Genomic DNA, 22,849 nt, shown 5'->3' on the forward strand with positions numbered 1-22,849 from the left:
TGCCCCTCCGACAATGTAGCGCTCCCTCAGCACTGCCCCTCCGACAATGTAGCGCTCCCTCAGCACTGCCCCTCCGACAATGTAGCGCTCCCTCAGCACTGCCCCTCCGACAGTGCAGAGCACCCTCCGTACTGCCCCTCCGACAGTGCGGCGCTCCCTCCGTACTGCCCCTCCGACAGTGCGGCGCTCCCTCCGTACTGCCCCTCCGACAGTGCGGCGCTCCCTCCGTACTGCCCCTCCGACAGTGCGGCGCTCCCTCCGTACTGCCCCTCCGACAGTGCGGCGCTCCCTCCGTACTGCCCCTCCGACAGTGCGGCGCTCCCTCCGTACTGCCCCTCCGACAGTGCGGCGCTCCCTCCGTACTGCCCCTCCGACAGTGCGGCGCTCCCTCCGTACTGCCCCTCCGACAGTGCGGCGCTCCCTCCGTACTGCCCCTCCGACAGTGCGGCGCTCCCTCCGTACTGCCCCTCCGACAGTGCGGCGCTCCCTCCGTACTGCCCCTCCGACAGTGCGGCGCTCCCTCCGTACTGCCCCTCCGACAGTGCGGCGCCCCCTCAGTACTGCCCCTCCGACAGTGCGGCGCCCCCTCAGTACTGCCCCTCCGACAGTGCGGCGCCCCCTCAGTACTGCCCCTCCGACAGTGCGGCGCTCCCTCAGTACTGCCCCTCCGACAGTGCGGCGCTCCCTCAGTACTGCCCCTCCGACAGTGCGGCGCTCCCTCAGTACCGCCCCTCCGGCAGTGCGGCGCTCCCTCAGTACCGCCCCGCCGACAGTGCAGCACTCCCTCAGTACCGCCCCTCCGACAGTGCGGCGCTCCCTCAGTACTGCACCGCGTGTGTCGGCCGAGACAATAAACAGAATTGTGCTGCTGGTTGTTTTTCAAAATTAAAGTGCACGCAGTAAATGGCACCTTACTGAAAACCTTGTGACAATACTGATACTGATAAATTGCTGATACGCAATAGGACAGAGACCTGAATAGGCGCAAACCGTTCATTTCCACAGGGGTTCTTTTAAACTGTGTTGTAACTTTAGCAGAGGATGCACAGAAACTTTGGGGAAACACCCAATCGCAGATTTCTGTCGATCCTCCGCCAAATTGCAGCAGATGTGTAACCATACTGCTCGCGCAAAGTTCAGGAGAGAACTATAATCTTCCCTTTTGATTCTGAGGTCTACCTGCAGCTCTCGGAAGTTCCTGACAACAACCTGCTCCTCAATGCAGCCGCAAAGGTGCAAGAACCATAGAGCAGTAATAATGGGGGCTACAGCTATCCGAATATAGTCTGGGATCGTAATAGTGTTAAGGGCAGAGAAGGGGAAGAATTTCTGAAGTGTGTTCAGGAGAACTTTCTTGATCAGTATGTTTCTGGCCCGACGAGGGAGGAGGCATTGCTGGATCTGGTCCTGGGGAATGAGGTGGGTCAAGTGGAGCAAGTGTCAGTAGGTGAACATTTAGGGAACAGTGATCATAGTATCATAAGGTTTAGATTAGCTATGGAAAAGGACAGGGAGCAATCTAGAGTAAAAATGTTTAACTGGAGGAAGCCCAATTTCAGTGGGATGAGAACAGATCTGGCCCGGGTAAACTGGAATCAAAGATAAGCCGGCAAAACTGTAATGGAACAATGGGCTGCCTTTAAAGAGGAAATATTTCAGGTATAGTCAAGGTACATTCCCACTAGGGGGAAAGGCAGGGCAACTAAAGTCAGGGCTCCCTGGATGACGAAAGAGAGAGAGAATATGAAGCAGTCCAAAAAGAGCACGTATGACATGTCAGGTTGTAATACATCTGAGAATCAGGCTAAATATAGAAAGGTCAGAGGGGAAGTGAAAAAGAAAATAAGAGGGGCAAAGAGAGGGTATGAGAATAGAATGGCAGCTAACATAAAAGGGAATCCAAAAGTCTACTATATACTATAGGCATATAAATAGTAAATGGGTAGTAAGAGGAGGGGTGGGGCCGGTTAGGGACCAAAAAGGAGACCTACGCATGGAGGCAGAGGGTATGGCTGAGGTACTAAACGAGTACTTTGCATCTGTCTTCACCAAGGAAGAAGATGCTGCCAAAGACATAGTGAAGGAGGAGGTAGTGGAGACACTTGATAGGATGAAAATTGATAAAGAGGAGGTACTGGAAAGGCTGGTAGTACTTAAGTAGATAAATCACCAGGAGCGGATGGGATGTATCCTAGGATGCTGAGGGAAGTAAAGGTGGAAATCGCAGAGGTACTGGCCATAATATTCCAATCCTCCTCAGATACGGGGGTGGTGCCAGAGGGCTGGAGAATTGCAAATGTTACACCCTTGTTCAAAAAAGGATGTAAAGATAAACCCAGCAACTACAGGCCCGTCAGTTTAACCCCGGTAGTGGGGAAACTTTTGGAAACGATAATCCGGGACAAAATTAACAGTCACTTGGGCAAGTGTGGATTAATTAAGGAAAGCCAGCACAGATTTGTTAAAGGCAAATTGTATTTAACTAACTTGATTGAGTTTTTTGATGAGGTAACAGAGAGGGTTGATGAGGTCATTGTGGTTGATGTGGTGTACATGGATTTCCAAAAGGCGTTCGACAAAGTGCCACACAATAGGCTTGCCAGCAAAGTTGAAGCCCATGGAATAAAAGGGACAGTGGCAGCATGGATATGAAATTGGCTAAGTGACAGGAAACAGAGAGTAGTGGTGAACGGTTGTTTTTCGGACTGGAGGAAGGTATACAGTGGTGTTCCCCAGGGGTCGGTTCTAGGACCACTGCTTTTCTTGATATATATTAATGACTTGGATGTGGGTGTACAGGGCACAATTTCAAAATTTGCAGATGACACAAAACACGGAAGTATAGTGAACAGTGAGGAGGAGAGTGATAGACTTCAAGAAGACATAGACAGGCTGGTGAAATGGGCGGACATGTGGCAGATGAAATTTAACGCAGAAAAGTGCGAAGTGATACATTTTGATAGAAAGAATGAGAAGAGGAAATATAAACTAAAGGGTACAATCCTGAAGGGTTTGCATGAACAAAGAGACCTGGGGGTATATGTGCACAAATTATTGAAGGTGGCAGGGCAGGTTGAGAAAGCAGTTAAAAAGGCTTACGGGATCCTGGGCTTCATGAATAGAGGTATAGAGTACAAAAGTGTGGAAATTATGATGAACTTTTATAAAACACTGGTTCGGCCCCAACTAGAGTATTGCGTCCAATTCTGGGCACCACACTTTAGGAAGGATGTGAAGGCCTTAGAGAGGGTGCAGAAAAGATTTATGAGAATGATTCCAGGGATGAGGGACTTCAGTTATGTGGATAGACTAGAGAAGCTGGGGTTGTTCTCCTTGGAGCAGAGAAGATTGAGAGGAGATTTGATAGAGGTGTTCAAAATCATGAGGGGTGTGGACAGAGTAGATAGAGAGAGACTGTTCCTATTGGTGGAAGCGTCGAGAGCCAATGGACACAGATTTCGAGGAACCAACCAGAGATCAGGCCATCTTAGACTGGGTATTATGTAACGAGAAAGGATTAATTAGCAATCTTGTTGTACGAGGCCCCTTGGGTTGGAGCGATCATAATATGATCGAATTCTTCATTAAGATGGAGAATGAAGTAGTTGACTCAGAGACTAGGGTCCTGAATTTAAATAAAGGAAACTACGATGGTATGAGGCGCGAGTTGGGTAGGATTGATTGGGGAATGTCACTCAAAGGGTTGACGGTGGATAGGCAATGGCAAACATTCAAAGACCGCATGAATGAACTACAGAATTTGTTTATCCCAGTTTGGCATAAAAATAAAACAAAAAAGGTGACTCAACCATGGCTAACAAGGGAAATTAGGGATAGCATAAGATCCAAGGAGAGGACATATAAATTGGCCAGAAAAAGCAGTAAACCTGAGGATTGGGAGCAGTTTAGGATTCAACAAAGGAGGACAAAGGGATTAATTAAGAAGGGGGAAATAGAATACGAGAGTAAGCTTTCAGGGAACATAAAAACTGACTGTAAAGGCTTCTATAGATATGTGAAGAGAAAAAGATTGGTGAAGTCAAGCGTAGGTCCCTTGCAGTCAGAATCAGGGGAATTTATAATGGGGAACAAAGAAATGGAAGACCAATTAATTACATACTTTGGTTCTGTCTTCACAAAGGAGGACACAAATAACCTCCCAGAGATGTCGGGGAACATAGGGTCTGATGAAAGGGAGGAACTGAAAGAAATCAGTATTTGTAGGGAAATGGTGTTAGGGAAATTGATGGGATTGAAGGTCGATAAATCCCCAGGGCCTGATAATCTACATCCTAGGGTACTTAAGGAAGTGGCCCTAGGAATAGTAGATGCATTGCTGATCATCTTCCAACATTCGATGGAATCTGGAACAGTACCCATGGATTGGAGGGTAGCTAATGTTACCCCACTATTCAAAAAAGGTGGTAGAGAGAAAACGGGGAATTACAGACCGGTAAGCCTGACATCGGTAGTGGGGAAAATGCTAGGGTCCATTATAAAAGATGTAATAGCAGAGCACTTGGAAAACAGTGACAGGATCGGACAAAGTCAACGTGGATTTACAAAAGGTAAATCGTGCATGACTAATCTACTGGAATTTTTTGAGGATGTAACTGGTAAGCTAGATAAGGGAGAACCAGTGGATGTGGTGTATTTGGACTTTCAGAAGGCTTTCGATAAGGTCCCGTATAAGAGATTAGCGTGTAAAGTTAAGGCACATGGGATTGGGGGCAAGGTATTGACTTGGATAGAGAACTGGTTGGCAGACAGAAAGCAAAGAGTTGGAATAAACGGGTCTTTTTCCGAGTGGCAGGCAGTGACTAGTGGGGTGCCGCAGGGATCGGTCCTTGGACCCCAGCTATTCATAATATATATTAATGATCTAAACAAGGGAACTAGATGTAATATCTCCAAATTTGCAGACGACACAAAGCTGGGTGGGCGTGTGTGCTGTGAGGAGGATGCCGAGAAACTCCAGGATGATTTGGACAGGTTGGGTGATTGGGCAGAAGCATGGCAGATGCAATATAACGTGGATAAATGTGAGGTTATCCACTTTGGTGGCAAAAACAGGAAGGCAGATTATTATCTGAATGGCAATAGATTGGGAAAAGGGGAAGTGCAACGAGACCTGGGTGTCCTTGTGCACTAGTCGCTGAAGGTAAGCATGCAGGTGCAGCAGGCGGTTAAGAAGGCAAATGGTATGTTGGCCTTCGTAGCGAGAGGGTTTGAGTACAGGAACAAGCATGTCTTGCTGCAGTTGTACAGGGCCTTGGTGAGACCACATCTTGAGTATTGTGTGCAGTTTTGGTCGCCTTATCTGAGGAAGGATGTTCTTGCCATGGAAGGAGTGCAGTGAAGATTCACCAGGCTGATACCTGGGATGGCAGGAATGACGTATGAGGAGAGATTGGGTCGATTGGGCTTATACTCACTGGAGTTTAGAAGAATGAGAGGGGATCTCATTGAAACTTATAAAATTCTGACAGGACTGGACAGACTAGATGCAGGAAGGATGTTCCCAATGGTCGGGGAGTCCAGAACCAGGGGTCACAGTCTAAGGATAAGGGGTAAGCCATTTAGGACAGAGATGAGGAGGAATTTCTTCACCCACAGAGTGGTGAACCTGTGGAATTCTCTACCACAGAAGGCAGTAGCGGCCAATTCATTAAATATATTCAAGAAGGAGTTGGATATATTTCTTAAGGCTAAAGGGATCAAGGGGTATGGGGAGAAAGCAGGGACCGGGTACTGAATTTGGATGATCAGCCATGATCGCATTGAATGGCGGAGCAGGCTCGAGGGGCCGAATGGCCTACTCCTACTCCTATCTTCTATGTTTCTATTTCAGGTGATTGGCAAAAGAACCAAAGGCGACATAAGAAAGAACTTTTTTCGCAGCGAGTGGTTATGATCTGGAATGCACTGCCTGAAAGGGTGGGGGAGGCAGATTCAATCACTGCTTTCAAAAGGGAGTTGGATAAGTATCTGAGGGAAAGAAATTTGCAGGGCTACAGGGAAAAGGCGGGGGAGTGGGAGTAGCTGAAGTGCTCTTGCAGAGAGCCAGCACGGGCTCAACGGGCCGAATGGCCTCCTTCAGTGCTGTAACCATTCTATGAGCCAGTCTTGTTGAATGGGGGTACTTGGGCTCAGTGAAGCTGCAGTTCCTGTTCACTGATCTCGGAGCTTCTGATTTTGTGCAGTTGGTATAATCTGTAACAAAAAGCAAAATTCTTTCAGATCCTGGAAATCCGAAATAAAAACAGAAAATGCTGAGAACACTCAGCAGGTCAGGCAGTATCTGGAGCTGAAATGTTAACCCGACCTTCCTCTCCCCACACAGACGCTGCCTGACCTGCTGAGTGTTTCCAGTGTTTTCTGATCCTATGAGTAAGAGTGCTGCTTCTGTTGAGGGTCTTTCACTGCAGTGGAAAATGTTCCAACACGTCCCCACCCCAAATAAACCATCTGCAGTTCAATATCTCACTGGACAACACACCTTAACCTGCAATAAATTTAAAATAAAGGTTATAAGCAAATTAAAAAATTGCAACTATTTCGGAGAGGTGGATGGCAAGTCACCTCCAGAAGCCTCTTTCTGCAGTGTTTAAACTGCTCACCTGAATAGCGTGCACAGGCAGCGTAGGCTGACTCCCTTCCCCAGCACCCCCAAATTTCCTTCCCTTAAGGCTGACTCTTGCTGGAATAGTTTGATCAGGAAGTGTATTGATCCTCGCCTCATGATATCACTCAAGCCCGATTCTCAGCAGGCACTTCTGGGCCATGAGCGTTGGAGGGAACCCTGGCTATTCCCCCCCTCCCCCGGCTTCCAACCTTGCTGGCAATGGTCAGTGATAAACACTGATGTCTGCAGTAATAACAACAGAAAATGCTGGAAAAACTCAGCAGGTCAGGCAACATCCGTGGAGAGAAATTTGAGTTGACGTTTCGGGTCGAATCCTTCAAAACTGGAAAGAAAAGAAAATAGATCGAAGGCAGGGCTGCGATCGGACAAAAGAAGTGAAAGAAACAAAAGAAGTAAAAGAGACAATGAAAGGTATTAGAAGCTAGACGAGATGGTAATAGGCTGAGAATAGGTGTAAAGTGTACTGGCAGGGCAAGAGATAGCTGCCAGGTGTGAGAGAGAAACAAAAGGAAAGTCAGGGGGGGAAAGGAGTGGAAAAATTACAAGAAAAAATATGTAATAGGGGCCGAGGTTATGATCTGAAATTGTTGAACTCGATATTGAGTCCGGAAGGCTGCAGAGTGCCTAATCGGAAGATGAGGTGCTGTTCCTCGAGTTTACGTTGAGCTTCCGTGGAACAATACAAGAGGCCAAGGACGGTGAGGTCCGAGTGGGAATGGAGCGGTGAATTAAAATGACAGGCGACCGGAAGCTCGGAGTGTACCATCTACAAGATGCACTGCAGCAACTCGCCAAGGCTTCTTCAACAGCATCTCGCAAACCTGCGACCTCTACCACCTAGAAGGACAAGGGCAGCAGGCGCATGGGAACACCACCACCTCCAAGTTCCCCTCCAAGTCACACACCATCCTAGAAACATAGAAGATAGGAGCAGGAGTAGGCCATTCGGCCCTTCGAGCCTGCTCCGCCATTCAACGAGATCATGGCTGATCATCCAAACCCTAGCACCCGGTACCTACACCGACAGCCATCCCACCCAAGCCGTAACCCCGTAACCCCACGTATTTAATCCCCCCTAACACTAAGGGTCAATTTTTTTATCATGGCCAATCAACCTAACCCGCACATCTTTGGACTGTGGGAGGAAACCGGAGCACCCGGAGAAAACCCACGCAAACACGGGGAGAATGTGCAAACTCCACACAGACAGTCACCCGAGGCCAGATTTGAACCCGGGTCCCTGGCGCTGTGAGGCAACAGTGCTAACCACTATGCCACCGTGCTGACTTACATCGGCCGTTCCTTCATCGTCGCTGGGTCAGAGTCCTGGAACTCCCTCCCTAACAGCACTGTGGGTGCACCTTCACCACACGGACTGCAGCGGTTCAAGAAGGCGGCTCACCACCACCTTCTCAAGGGCAACTAGGGACGGGCAATAAATGCCGGCCTTGCCAGCGATGCCCACATCCCAGGAACGAATTTTTAAAAATTCTCACAACTACCGGAGATCAGCTAACTCGACACAGACCAGGGATCAGAGACAGGAAAAAGCTGCCAGTGCTGAAAATTGAATACAAAAACCGAGCATGCTGCACACAGCAGGTCATTCAGTATATGTAAAGAGAACAGACAGGTCATTGCTTCAGGTCTAAGCCCCTTCCTCAGGACACATTCCAGCTTGTTCGGTTCTCATTTCCAGAATCAAACCTCCTATGTTGCCTGCCGTATCTCACTGTCACCACCAGGGGATGCTGACTGCCAGGTTTACTAAATGTCTCAGGCAGACTTGGAACATCTTATTTTGTCTCAGGGTCTCTGCGATCTGCAGGGGCTGTAGCTGCATCGTTCCCTGGTGTGTAGCTGCATTGTTGCCTGGTCTGTGCTGTGTTAGCTGATCGCAGCCTGGGTGATGGTGGGGGTTCCACCAATGGCCTCAGAGTCCCTGACTCCGCTCTGAGGCCCCCGCCATCACTTAGTCTGAGAACGCTCACCGTCTCGGCCTAAACCTGAAGAGTGAGTCACTCACCAGAGGTGCCGCAGCCCGAGTCCAGTGCCAGCTTGGCTCAGCTGCAAACGCTCCTGTCGCTGGGTCAGACCGTTATGGGCTCGAGCCCTGAACCAGGACAGCGGCAAATAACCACAGCTGGTATTGAAGTGCAGTCGTGGGGGGGACTTTGTAAAGCCAGATCCCTGCTGTTTGATAGAATCATTCAACACAGAAGGAGGCCATTCGGCCCATCGGGCCTGTGCCGGCTCTATGAACAAGCTCTCCAATTAGTCCCAATCCCCTGCTCTTTCCCCACAGCCCTGCAATTGTTTCCTTTTTAATATACATGCAGTTCTCTTTTGAAATGGATTCCGCTAGATGTTGAAGATCCTGTGACATTATTCAAAGAGCAGGAAGCTCTCCCTGGGTCCTGGTCAAAGTATCTCCCTCGACCTACACGGATTGAGGACTCATCTCATTGCTGTTGGTGAAGCGAGCCTTTGTCTTAGTGCTTCCAATCCTGCTGCTGGGACAGAAGGTGCAGGCTTCGAACCCCACTCCAGGCAGTCCCGGGGAGACGGGCGGTCCAGACAGTCGCAGGAGCGGAGCTCCAGGCGGTCCCGGGGAGACGGGAGCTCCAGACGGTCCCGGGGAGACGGGAGCTCCAGGCGGTCCCGGGGAGACGGGCGGTCCAGACAGTCGCAGGGAGACCGGAGCTCCAGACGGTCCCGGGGAGACGGGAGCTCCAGACGGTCCCGGGGAGACGGGAGCTACAGGCGGTCCCGGGGAGACGGGCGGTCCAGACAGTCGCAGGAGCGGAGCTCCAGGCGGTCCCGGGGAGACGGGAGCTCCAGGCGGTCCCGGGGAGACGGGAGCTCCAGGCGGTCCCGGGGAGACCGGAGCTCCAGGCGGTCCCGGGGAGACGGGAGCTCCAGGCGGTCCCGGGGAGACGGGCGGTCCAGACAGTGGCATAGTGGTTAGCACTGTTGCCTCACAGCGCCAGGGATCCGGGTTCGAATCCGGCCTCGGGTGACTGTGTGGAGTTTGCACATTCTCCCCGTGTTTGCGTGGGTTTCCTCCGGGTGCTCCGGTTTCCTCCCACAGTCCAAAGATGTGCAGGTTAGGTTGATTGGCTATGATAAATTGACCCTTAGTGTTAGGGGGATTAAATACATGGGGTTACGGGGATCGGGTGGGATATGTGTTGGTGTAGGGGTTACGGGGATCGGGTGGGATATGTGTCGGTGCAGGCTCGATGGGCCGAAATGGCCTCTATCTGCACTGTGGGGTTTCTGTGATTCTGTGAGACCGGAGCTCCAGGCGGTCCCGGGGAGACCGGAGCTCCAGACGGTCCCGGGGAGACGGGAGCTCCAGGCGGTCCCGGGGAGACGGGAGCTCCAGGCGGTCCCGGGGAGACGGGCGGTCCAGACAGTCGCAGGAGCGGAGCTCCAGACGGTCCCGGGGAGACGGGAGCTCCAGACGGTCCTGGGGAGACGGGCGGTCCAGACAGTCGCAGGAGCGGAGCTCCAGACGGTCCCGGGGAGACGGGAGCTCCAGACGGTCCCGGGGAGACGGGAGCTCCAGGCGGTCCCGGGGAGACGGGCGGTCCAGACAGTCGCAGGGAGACCGGAGCTCCAGACGGTCCCGGGGAGACGGGAGCTCCAGACGGTCCCAGGGAGACGAGAGCTCCAGGCGGTCCCGGGGAGACGGGCGGTCCAGACAGTCACAAGAGCGGAGCTCCAGACGGTCCCGGGGAGACGGGAGTTCCAGACGGTCCCGGGGAGACGGGCGGTCCAGACAGTCGCAGGAGCGGAGCTCCAGACGGTCCCGGGGAGACGGGAGCTCCAGACGGTCCCGGGGAGACGGGAGCTCCAGGCGGTCCCTGGGAGACGGTCGCCCCAGACGGTCCCGGGGAGACGGGAGCTCCAGGCGGTCCCGGGGAGACGGGAGCTCCAGGCGGTCCCGGGGAGACGGGAGCTCCAGGCGGTCCCGGGGAGACGGGAGCTCCAGGTGGTCCCGGGGAGACGGGAGCTCCAGACGGCCCCGGGGAGACGGGAGCTCCAGGCGGTCCCGGGGAGACGCGAGCTCCAGGCGGTCCCGGGGAGACGGGAGCTCCAGGCGGTCCCGGGGAGACGGGAGCTCCAGGCGGTCCCGGGGAGACGGGAGCTCCAGGCGGTCCCGGGGAGACGGGAGCTCCAGACGGCCCCGGGGAGACGGGAGCTCCAGGCGGTCCCGGGGAGACGCGAGCTCCAGGCGGTCCCGGGGAGACGGGAGCTCCAGGCGGTCCCGGGGAGACGGGAGCTCCAGGCGGTCCCGGGGAGACGGGAGCTCCAGGCGGTCCCGGGGAGACCGGAGCTCCAGGCGGTCCCGGGGAGGCGGGAGCTCTGGCTCCGAACTCTGGGTTGACATCCAGTGAGATACTCGTGTGCGGTGGGTGCCCCCCTCCATCATTGTACAGGCTGTGAGAGCCCGTAAACCCCTCCCGCTGTACAGGACTAACGCTCCAGTGGCTGGGAGAAAGATGGTCACAGAACATTCCCGTCACGGCCTGTCAGACGGTTAATCATCCTGCGGATCCTCCCACTGCTTCACACTGCTCTCCCAGGGAAGATATAAAAACAATGTTACTGTTGGTGGGATCTTGCTGTGCAAAGCATGACTGCCTTGTTTGTTCAACGATGTCGCTGCTCTTCCGAGTGATTGACCGTGTGTGAGTCGGGCTGTCTTAAGCTGCTGTGTAAATGCAGGTCTGTTAAGTCAGTGACTTCAGAAGAGGCAGTGAAGAGTGTCAGTGAGGGAGGTCGGGTTGGATACAGGCCCTGCTGCTGTTGTCAGACTGTCGGGGGCTGATCGATGAGCGAATCACTCCCGGATATCAGGGGACATGACAGGAAGGAGTGACATGTTTCATCGTGTTTATTCCAAACCAGTGCAGTCACGTTTGCTTCTGTGCAACCGCTTAACTAGGAGCAGCGCGCTGGGAGAGGAGTTCATTTCCATTTCATTATTTATGCTGGAGAAGACAGCTTTTTAAAAAAATAAACCCAATATTATTTTCAGTTTCTCCTCCATGAGAGGAGATATCCGTGTCTGTGGCTTAAGGAAACTTGCCACTCCGGATATTCCTTGTGCTCCAGAACTAGCCGTGCCTCTAGCCAAGCTGTTCCAGTACAGCTACAATCCTGGCATCTATCCGACAATGTGGAAAACTGCCCAGATATGTCCTGTCAACAAAAAGCAGGACAAATCCAACCCGGCCAATTACCGCCCCATCAGTCTACTCACAATCATCAGCAAAGTGATGGAAGGTGTCATCGACAGTGCTATCAAGCTGCACTTACTCACCAATAACCTGCTCACTGATGCCCAGTTTGGGTTCCGCCAGGACCACTCAGCTCCAGACCTCATTACAGCCTTGGTCCAAACATGGACAAAGGAGCTGAATTCCAGAGGTAAGGTGAGAGTGACTGCCCTTGACACCAAGGCAGCATTTGACCGAGTGTGGCATCAAGGAGCCTTAGTGAAACTGAAGTCAATGGGAATCGGGGGAAAACGCTCCACTGGCTGGAGTCATGCCTAGCACAAAGGAAGATGGTTGTGGTGATTGACGGTCAATCATCACAGCCCCAGGAAATCGCTGCAGGAGTCCTCAGGACAGTGTCCTAGGCCCAACCATCTTCAGCTGCTTCATCAATGATCTTCCCTCCAACATAAGGTCAGAAATGGGGATGTTCACTGATGACTGTACAGTGTTCAGTGCCATTCACAACTCCTCAGATAATGAAGCAGTCCATGCCCGCATGCAGCAAGACCTGGACGACGTTCAGGCTTGGGCTGATAAGTGGCAGGTAACATTCACGCCACAGAAGTGCCAGGCAATGACTATCTCCAACAAGCGAGAGTCTAACCACCGCCCCTTGACATTCAATGGCATTACCATCACTGAATCCCCCACCATCAACATCCTGGGGGTCACCATTGACCAGAAACTTAACTGGACCAGCCACGTAAATACTGTGGCTGCAAGAGCAGGTCAGAGGCTGGGTATTCTGTGGCGAGTGTCTCACCTCCTGACTCCCCAAAGCTTTTCCAACATCTACAAGGCACATGTCAGGAGTGTGATGGAATACTCTCCACTTGCCTGGATGAGTGCAGCTCCAACAACACTCAAGAAGCTCGACACTATACAGGACAAAGCAGCCCGCTTGATTGGCACCTCATCTACCACCTTAAACATTCACTCCCTCCACCACCGGCGCACCGTGGCTGCAGTGTGTACCATCTACAAGATGCACTGCAGCAACTCGCCAAGGCTTCTTCGGCAGCACCTCCCAAACCCGTGACCTCCACCACCTAGAAGGACAAGGGCAGCAGGCGCATGGGAACACCACCACCTCCAAGTTCCCCTCCAAGTTACACACCATCCTGACTTGGAAATATATCGCTGATCCTTCATCGTCGCTGGGTCAAAATCCTGGAACTCCCTCCCTAACAGCGCTGTGGGAGCACCTTCACCACACGGACTGCAGCGGTTCAAGAAGGCGGCTCACCACCACCTTCTCGAGGGCAACTAGGGATGGGCAATAAATGCTGGCCTTGCCAGCGACGCCCACATCCCAGGAATGAATAAATAATTCCTGGGAGAAAATCCACCTGAATGGTGTATACAGTGGTTTTTGTCAATGTAGGTACTGGAGGGTCTCCGTAATATCCCACCCAGTCTAATCCCACTCTCCCCCTCACTCCTCGTACCCTTTAATATCCCACCCAGTCTAATCCCACTCTCCCGCTCGCTCCCTGTACCCTTTAATATCCCACCCAGTCAAATCCCACTCTCCTGCTCACTCCCCATAACCTTTAATATCCCACCCAGTCTAATCCCACTCTCCCCCGCACTCCCCGTACCCTTTAATATCCCACCCAGTCCACTCCCACAATCCCGCTCGCTCCCTGTACCCTTTAATATCCCACCCAGTCAAATCCCACTCTCCTGCTCACTCCCCATACCCTTTAATATCCCACCCAGTCTAATCCCACTCTCCCGCTCGCTCCCTGTACCCTTTAATATCCCACCCAGTCAAATCCCACTCTCCTGCTCACTCCCCATACCCTTTAATATCCCACCCAGTCTAATCCCACTCTCCCCCTCACTCCCCGTACCCTTTAATATCCCACCCATTCAAATCCCACTCTCCTGCTCACTCCCCATACCCTTTAATATCCCACCCAGTCTAATCCCACTCTCCCACTCACTCCCCGTACCCTTTAATATCCCACCCAGTCTACTCCCACTCTCCCACTCACTCCCCGTACCCTTTAATATCCCACCCAGTCTACTCCCACTCTCCTGCTCACTCCCCACACCCTTTAATATCCCACCCAGTCTAATCCCACTCTTCCGTTCGTTCCCCATACCCTTTAATATCCCACCCAGCCTAATCCCACTCTCCCCCTCACTCCCCGTACCCTTTAATATCCCACCCAGTCTAATCCCACTCTCCGCTCACTCCCCGTACCCTTTAATATCCCACCCAGTCTAATCCCACTCTCCCCCTCACTCCCCGTACCCTTTAATATCCCACCCAGTCTAATCCCACTCTCCGCTCACTCCCCGTACCCTTTAATATCCCACCCAGTCTAATCCCACTCTCCCCCTCACTCCCCATACCCTTTAATATCCCACCCAGTCTAATCCCACTCTCCGCTCACTCCCCGTACCCTTTAATATCCCACACAGTCTAATCCCACTCTCCCCCTCACTCCCCGTACCCTTTAATATCCCACCCAGTCTAATCCCACTCTCCCCCTCACTCCCCGTACCCTTTAATATCCCACCCAGTCTAATCCCACTCTCCCCCTCACTCCCCGTACCCTTTAATATCCCACCCAGTCTAATCCCACTCTCCGCTCACCCCCCACACCCTTTAATATCCCACCCAGTCTAATCCCACTCTCCCCCTCACCCCCCACACCCTTTAATATCCCACCCAGTCTAATCCCACTCTCCCCCTCACTCCCCGTACCCTTTAATATCCCACCCAGTCTAATCCCACTCTCCCCCTCACTCCCCGTACCCTTTAATATCCCACCCAGTCTAATCCCATTCTCCCCCTCACTCCCCGTACCCTTTAATATCCCACCCAGTCTAATCCCACTCTCCGCTCACCCCCACACCCTTTAATATCCCACCCAGTCTAATCCCACTCTCCCCCTCACCCCCCACACCCTTTAATATCCCACCCAGTCTAATCCCATTCTCCCCCTCACTCCCCGTACCCTTTAATATCCCACCCAGTCTAATCCCACTCTCCCCCTCACTCCCCACACCCTTTAATATCCCACCCAGTCTAATCCCACTCTCCCCCTCACTCCCCACACCCTTTAATATCCCACCCAGTCTAATCCCACTCTCCCCCTCACTCCCCACACCCTTTAATATCCCACCCAGTCTAATCCCACTCTCCCCTCACTCCCCGTACCCTTTAATATCCCACCCAGTCTCTAGCACTCTCCCCTCACTCCCCGTACCCTTTATTATCCCACCCAGTCTAATCCCACTCTCCCCCTCACTCCCCACACCCTTTAATATCCCACCCAGTCTAATCCCACTCTCCCCCTCACTCCCCACACCCTTTAATATCCCACCCAGTCTAATCCCACTCTCCCCCTCACTCCCCGTACCCTTTAATATCCCACCCAGTCTAATCCCACTCTCCCCCTCACTCCCCGTACCCTTTATTATCCCACCCAGTCTAATCCCACTCTCCCCCTCACTCCCCGTACCCTTTAATATCCCACCCAGTCTAATCCCACTCTCCCCCTCACCCCCCACACCCTTTAATATCCCACCCAGTCTAATCCCACTCTCTCCCTCACTCCCCGTACCCTTTAATATCCCACCCAGTCTAATCCCATTCTCCCCCTCACTCCCCGTACCCTTTAATATCCCACCCAGTCTAATCCCATTCTCCCCCTCACTCCCCGTACCCTTTAATATCCCACCCAGTCTAATCCCATTCTCCCCCTCACTCCCCGTACCCTTTAATATCCCACCCAGTCTAATCCCACTCTCCGCTCACTCCCCGTACCCTTTAATATCCCACCCAGTCTAATCCCACTCTCTCCCTCACTCCCCGTACCCTTTAATATCCCACCCAGTCTAATCCCATTCTCCCCCTCACTCCCCGCACCCTTTAATATCCCACCCAGTCTAATCCCACTCTCCGCTCACTCCCCGTACCCTTTAATATCCCACCCAGTCTAATCCCACTCTCTCCCTCACTCCCCGTACCCTTTAATATCCCACCCAGTCTAATCCCACTCTCCCCCTCACTCCCCGCACCCTTTAATATCCCACCCAGTCTAATCCCACTCTCCGCTCACTCCCCGTACCCTTTAATATCCCACCCAGTCTAATCCCACTCTCCCCCTCACTCCCCGCACCCTTTAATATCCAACCTTTATAACCTTCCCTTTAATTCTATTCCATTAGCTTAAATTTGTGCCCTCCTCATTACCATCTCACCGCCCAGTGGAAACAATCTCTTACTGTTCTCCTTATCATAACCTTTCATAATCTTGGAGACTTCGATCAGGTTGCCCCTTAACCAGTTCGACTCTGGTGAAAAAAGCCCTAACTTCTTGTCTCTGTTCATAGCTGTTTTCATATCCATCTTTCAAAATGAGATAATAAACCGAGGCTGCATCTGTTCTCTCAGGTGGACGTAAAAGATCCCATGGCACTATTTCAAAGAAGAGCAGGGGGGAGTTCTCCCCGGTGTCCTGGCCAATATTTATCCCTCAACCAACATCACTAAAACAGATTATCTGGTCATCATCACATTGCTGTTTGTGGGAGCTTGCTGTGCACAAATTGGCTGCTGCGTTTCCCACATTACAACAGTGACTCCACTTCAAAAAGTACTTCATTGGCTGTAAAGTGCTTTGGGACAGCCTGAGGTGGTGAAAGGCGCTGGAGAAATGCAAGTCTTTCTTTCTTTTACCTCCCAGCCCTGGTAGCAGGCTCAGTGAGTCTACTCTGTTCGTTTTTCTATCCTTCCTATAATGTGGTGATCAGAACCGTACCCAATCCTCCAACTGCCAGTTTACAACTTTCACATTACCTTCTTGCTTTTGAATTCTACGCCTCTAATGACAAAACCAAGGATTCTTTGTGCCCTGATCACCTTGTACTGACACCTTTAATGACCTTCTGCCTTACTTTTGATTAATAGATAAGTTTGGATGGAGGTGGCCTTTCAGCTCAGCCTCCCAGAATCTCAACCCTCCCGTCTCCTCCTGACAGCTTTAATACCAGGAGAGTGTCTCAGCTGAAGGACGGCACCTCCGACAGTGCAGCACTCCCACAGTATCGCACTGGATTGTCAGCCACGATCTCAGTGAATGGCCGAACAGGCTCGAGGGGCTAAATGGCCTCCTCCTGTTCCTAAATTTTCTGCTCAAGTCCTGGAGTGAGGTTTTGAACCCACAACTTTCTGACTCAGAGCAGAGAGTGAGACCCACTGAACTAAGAGTATGAGAAAATGATTTACAAAGCTCAGTTGAGGCAAACAGGACCAGAAATGTGAACGTTTAATTAGATTAATCTACTTTTGTAAAAAAAAAAGTTAGAAGTATGACCCTTGGATTCAAAGTATGTTTCTTCAAAACAGTTAAGTCCTGGAGTCAGGTATAAAGCACGGAAATCAAGAGCATCTAAAGGGTGCAAAGGCAAGAAACACAAACCATCATACATTTAGGAAATAACAACAGAAAATGCTGGAAAAACTCAGCAGGCCAGGCAACATCCGTGGAGAGAAAATAGAGTCAACGTTTCAGGTGAAAACCCTTTGTCAAGACTGAAGAAGCACAGGAAATGAAATAGATTAAGAGGCCAGGCTGGGAGAGAACAAAAGAGAAGAGACATTAAGAGGTATTCAAAACGAGACGAGATGGTGATAGGACTAGTGGAGACAAAAGACAGCTCTAGATTAGGTGTGAAATGTGCTGACAGAATGGGAGACAGCTGCCATGTGGGAGAGAGAAAAAAAAGAAAGAAAGGGGGGGGGTGGAAAGGCCAAAACAAAGGTGTGGATAAAAAATATAAGTAAATAAAAATGTAATAGGGGCCGAGGCTATGATCTGAAGTTGTTGAACTCGATATTGAGTCCGGAAGGCTGTAAAGTGCCTAATCGGAAGATGAGGCTTTCCAGCATCTGCAGTATTTTGCTATCATACATTTAGGAAAGGCTGGTCATGATTAATTCAACTAGATGCGGAACTGGATGTTAGAGAACCAAGTAACTGAAGAGAAAGTTAACTGGAACTAGGGTGGATTATTACATTTAATATTAGGGTGGTTGCCAATGGTCCGACTTCAAATTGGAGATCGCAACCAGCAAAGAGGCAGAAAACTCAGCAATATCTGTGTTAAACCGCCAGGGTAGATTGCCAACGGGTCAAACAGCTGAGCCATTGAGCAAGATAGAAATACAAATGGTCAGGCAATATCCTTCACAGGGGTGGGCAGACTGGGACCCAACTACCATTGCTGATTGGTGGGTACCCATTGTCCCTCCTTAAACCTCTCCGCCTCTCTCCTCCTTTAAGACGTTCCTTAAAACCTACCTCTTTGACCAAGCATTTGGTCACCAGTCCCAATATCTCCTTACATGGCTCGGTGTCAAATTTTGTCTGATAATCGCTCCTGTGAAGCACCTTGGGACGTTTTACAGGTGCTGTATAAATACAAGTTGTTGTCCCATTCACAGAATGAAGATCCATGGTCTTATTCAACAGAAACTTGAACAATTGGTAAGTTTCCATGGGATTCATAAGGAGAGCAGCACCCGTACACTATTCCCTGGGGCAGTGAGGGACCCTGTGAGAAGTAACCGAGCTGTGATCGCACTTATCACCTTACCTTGCTCTTCACCTGTTAGTTTTTACACACCCTTGGGTACTGGTCGTGTGCAGGCACGTTAAACACAGCGCTGGCGTGTGTGCGTGCGCCCATTTTCACACGCACGCACAGTAATGCTTGCTCCAGGCTGGGGTGGAGATCACAAAGCTGGCAGTGATTAAGGCAGAAGTGTTTCTTAATCACCACCCCCTCCCCCCCCGCCCGCCACCGGCACTGTGCGAGTGACATCTACAAACAAAAGGCAATGCACGTCAAAATCAAGCCAGGGCTCTGAAAGGATTGATGAAATTGCAAATTTAAAAAACCGCAGCAGTGATTAATCTTTCCAAACCCGACTTTGTTAGAAGATGAGGTAATTTGTCAGAGGCACAAGGAAGAGGCTAAATATTTCTCCGGAGCGAGGTGGTGGTGGGTGGGAGGTGGAATTTGGATCAAATGATAATGCTGGCACTGATAAACTCGGTGCAAAACAGCACATTCCTCATGCTATCAAGGCCAGGTAGGCCTGCACTTCTGTTGGGGTGAGGTGTTTGAATCCTGCCTCGCTGCAGATTCCAATCTCTATGTTATCTTCAGGCATCTGCCCTCCACACGCACACACATGCACAGACACACACACGTGCACACAGACACATACACACAGACACGCACACACACAGACATAGGCACACAGACACGCGCGCACACACAGACGCACGCACACACACAGACATGCACACACAGACATAGGCACACACAGACACACACACACACACGTACACACAGACACGCGCGCACACACAGACATACGCTCGCACACACAGACATAGGCACACACACAGACACACACACACACACAGACACACGCACACAGACACAGACACACACAGACACGCACACACACACAGACATGCACACACAGACATAGGCACACACAGACACACACACACACACGTACACACAGACACACGCGCACACACAGACACACACAGACACACACAGACACACACACACACACGTACACACAGACACGCGCGCACACACAGACATACGCTCGCACACACAGACATAGGCACACACACAGACACGCACAGACACACACACAGACACACACACACACACGTACACACAGACACGCGCGCACACACAGACACACACACACACACACACACACACGCGCGCACACACAGACACGCTCACACACTCATAGCAGTCACGGGATAGCAATCAGGAAGGAACCCAGGCTGAGATTTCCCCTCCCCAGCCCAGGGACTCAAAGGCCAATTAAGATGCCATGGTACTATTCAAAGAGCGGAAGCAGCTTGCTATAGACAGGGCTAAGCGATCCCACAATCAACGGATCAGATCAAAGCTCTGCAGTCCTACCACATCCAGTCGTGAATGGTAGTGGATCATTAAACAACTAATGGGAGGAGGAGGCTCCATGAATATCCCCATCCTCAGTGATGGTGGAGCCCAGCATGTGAGCACAAAAGACAAGGCTGAAGCGTTTGCAACCATCTTCAGCCAGAAATGCCGAGTGGATGATCCATATCAGCCTCCTCCTGAGGTCCCCACCATCACAGAAGCCAGTCTTCAGTCAATTCGATTCACTCCACGTAATATCAAGAAACGGCTGAGCGCACTGGATACAGCAAAGGCTGTGGGCCCCGACAACATAGAATCACAGAAAGTTACAGCACAGAAGGAGGAAATAGGTCCTTTCTATCCACTTTATCTAGGCCCCTCATAATACACCTCTAAGGTCTCCCCTCAGCCTCCTCTGTTCCAAGGAAACAGACCCAGCCTATCCAGTCTTTCCTCATAGCTAAGATTCTCTACTCCCAGCAACATCCTTGTAAATCTCCTCTGTACCCTCTCTAGTGCAATCACATCCTTCCTGTAATGTGGGGACCAGAACTGCACGCAGTACTCTAGCTGAGGCCTAACTAGTGTTTTATACAGTTGAAGCATAACCCCCCTGCTCTTGTATTCTATGCCACAGCTAATAAAGGCAAGCATTCCGTATGCTTTCTTAACCACCTTATCTACCTGGCCTGCTACCTTCAGGGATCTGTGGACATGCACTCCAAGGTCCCTTTGTTCCTCTACACTACACAGTGTCCTACCATTTAATGTGTATCCCCTTTCCTTGTTAGCCCTCCCCAAATGCATTACCTCACACTTCTCTGGATTGAATTCCATTTACCACTGTTCTGCCCACAGTGATATCTTCCTGCAGTCTATAGCTTCCTTCTTCAGTATCAACCACACAGCCGATTTTAGTATCATCTGCAAACTTCTTAATCATACCCCCTATATTCAAGTCTAGATCATTGATATATACCAGAAAAAGCAAGGGACTTAGTACTGAGCCCTGCGGAACCCCACTGAAAACAGCCTTCCAGTCACAAAAACACCCATCAACCATTACCCTCTGCTTCCTGCCTCCGAGCCAGTTTTGAATCCAGCTTGACACTTTGCCCTGGATCCCATGGGCTTTTAACTTCGTGACCAGTCTGCCATGTGGAACCTTATCAAAAGCCTTGCTAAAGTCCATATACACTACATCAAACGCACTAACCTCATCTACCCTCCTTGTTACCTCCTCAAAAAATTCAATCAAGTTTGTCAGACGCGACCTTCCCTTAACAAATCCGTGCTGACTATCCTTGATTAATCCGTGTCTTTCTAAATGAAGATTTATCCTGTCCTTCAGAATTCTTTCCAATAATTTTCCCACCACCGAGGTTAGGCTGACTGGCCTGTAATTACTCGATCTATCATTTTCTCCCTTTTTAAACAAGGGCACTACATTAGCAGTCCTCCAGTCCTCCAGCACCACACCTGAAGCCAGAGAGGATTGGAAAATGATGGTCAGGGCCTCTGCTATTTCCTCTTTTGCTTCGCTTAACATCCCGGCTGTCGTGCTGAAGACTTGTGCTCCAGAACTAGCCGCGCCTCTAGCCAAGCTGTTCCAGTACAGCTACAACACTGGCATCTATCTGACAATGTGGAAAACTGCCCAGGTATGTCCTGTCCACAAAAAGCAGGACAAATCCAACCCGGCCAATTACCGCCCCTTCGTTCTACTCTCAATCATCAGCAAAGTGATGGAAGGCATCATCGACAGTGCTATCAAGCAGCACTTACTCACCAATAACCTGCTCACTGATGCCCAGTTTGGGTTACGCCAGGACCACTCGGCTCCAGAACTCATTACAGCCTTGGTCCAAACATGGACAAAAGAGCTGAATTCCAGAGGTGAAATGAGAGTGACTGCCCTTGACATCAAGGCAACATTTGACCGAGTGTGGCATCAAGGAGCCCTAATAAAACTGAAGTCAATGGGAATCGGGGGGTAAACTCTCCACTGGCTGGAGTCATACCTAGCACAAAGGAAGATGGTTGTGGTGATTGACGGTCAATCATCACAGCCCCAGGACATCGCTGCAGGAGTCCTCAGGACAGTGTCCTAGGCCCAACCATCTTCAGCTGCTTCATCAATGACCTTCCCTCCAACATAAGGTCAGAAGTGGGGCTGTTCGCTGATGATTGCACAGTGTTCAGTGCCATTCACAACTCCTCAGATAATGATGGAGGCAAATTCAATCGCGACTTTCAAAAGGGAGTTGGATAAGTATCTGAAGGAAAGAAATTTGCAGGGCTACGGGGAAAGGGCGGGGGAGTGGGACTAGCTGAAGTGCTCTTGCAGGAAGCCGGCACAGGCTTGATGGGCCAAATGGCCTCCTTCCATGCTGTAATCATTCTAGGATTCTATGAAGCAGTCCATCCCCGCATACAGCAAGACCTGGACAACATTCAGACTTGGGCTGATAAGTGGCAGGTAACATTCGCGCCACACAAGTGCCAGGCAATGACTATCTCCAACAAGTGAGAGTCTAACCACCACCCCTTGACATTCAACAGCATTACCATCGCCGAATCCCCCCACCATCAACATCCTGGGGGTCACCATTGACCAGAAACTTAACTGGACCAGCCACATAAATACTGTGGCAACAAGAGCAGGTCAGAGGCTGGGTATTCTGCGGCGAGTGTCTCACCTCCTGACTCCCCAAAGCCTTTCCACCATCTACAAGGCACAAGTCAGGAGTGTGATGGAATACTCTCCACTTGCCTGGATGAGTGCAGCTCCAACAACACTCAAGAAGCTCAACACCATCCAGGACAAAGCAGCCCGTTTGATTGGCACCCCATCCACCACCTTAAACATTTACTCCCTCCACCACCGGCGCACTGTGGCTGCAGTGTGTACCATCTACAAGATGCACTGCAGCAACTCGCCAAGGCT

The 22,849-nt window shown here is 51.1% G+C and overlaps 1 long non-coding RNA gene across 1 annotated transcript in view; it reads right to left on the minus strand.

Annotated features, from left to right (window-relative positions):
* Positions 1–653: 653 nt before the first annotated feature.
* LOC147100960 (uncharacterized) overlaps positions 654–22,849 on the minus strand; it is a 50,840-nt gene continuing 28,644 nt past the window's right edge. The window contains exon 3 of the long non-coding RNA XR_015073426.1: positions 654–6,213. This is a non-coding gene — a long non-coding RNA (uncharacterized LOC147100960). The remainder of the gene's footprint in view (positions 6,214–22,849) is intronic.

The sequence above is a fragment of the Somniosus microcephalus genome, chromosome 24 (assembly GCF_052327205.1).
Source record: "Somniosus microcephalus isolate GS21.2 chromosome 24, FLI_Smic_1.0, whole genome shotgun sequence".
NCBI classification, from domain to species: Eukaryota; Metazoa; Chordata; class Chondrichthyes; order Squaliformes; family Somniosidae; genus Somniosus; species Somniosus microcephalus.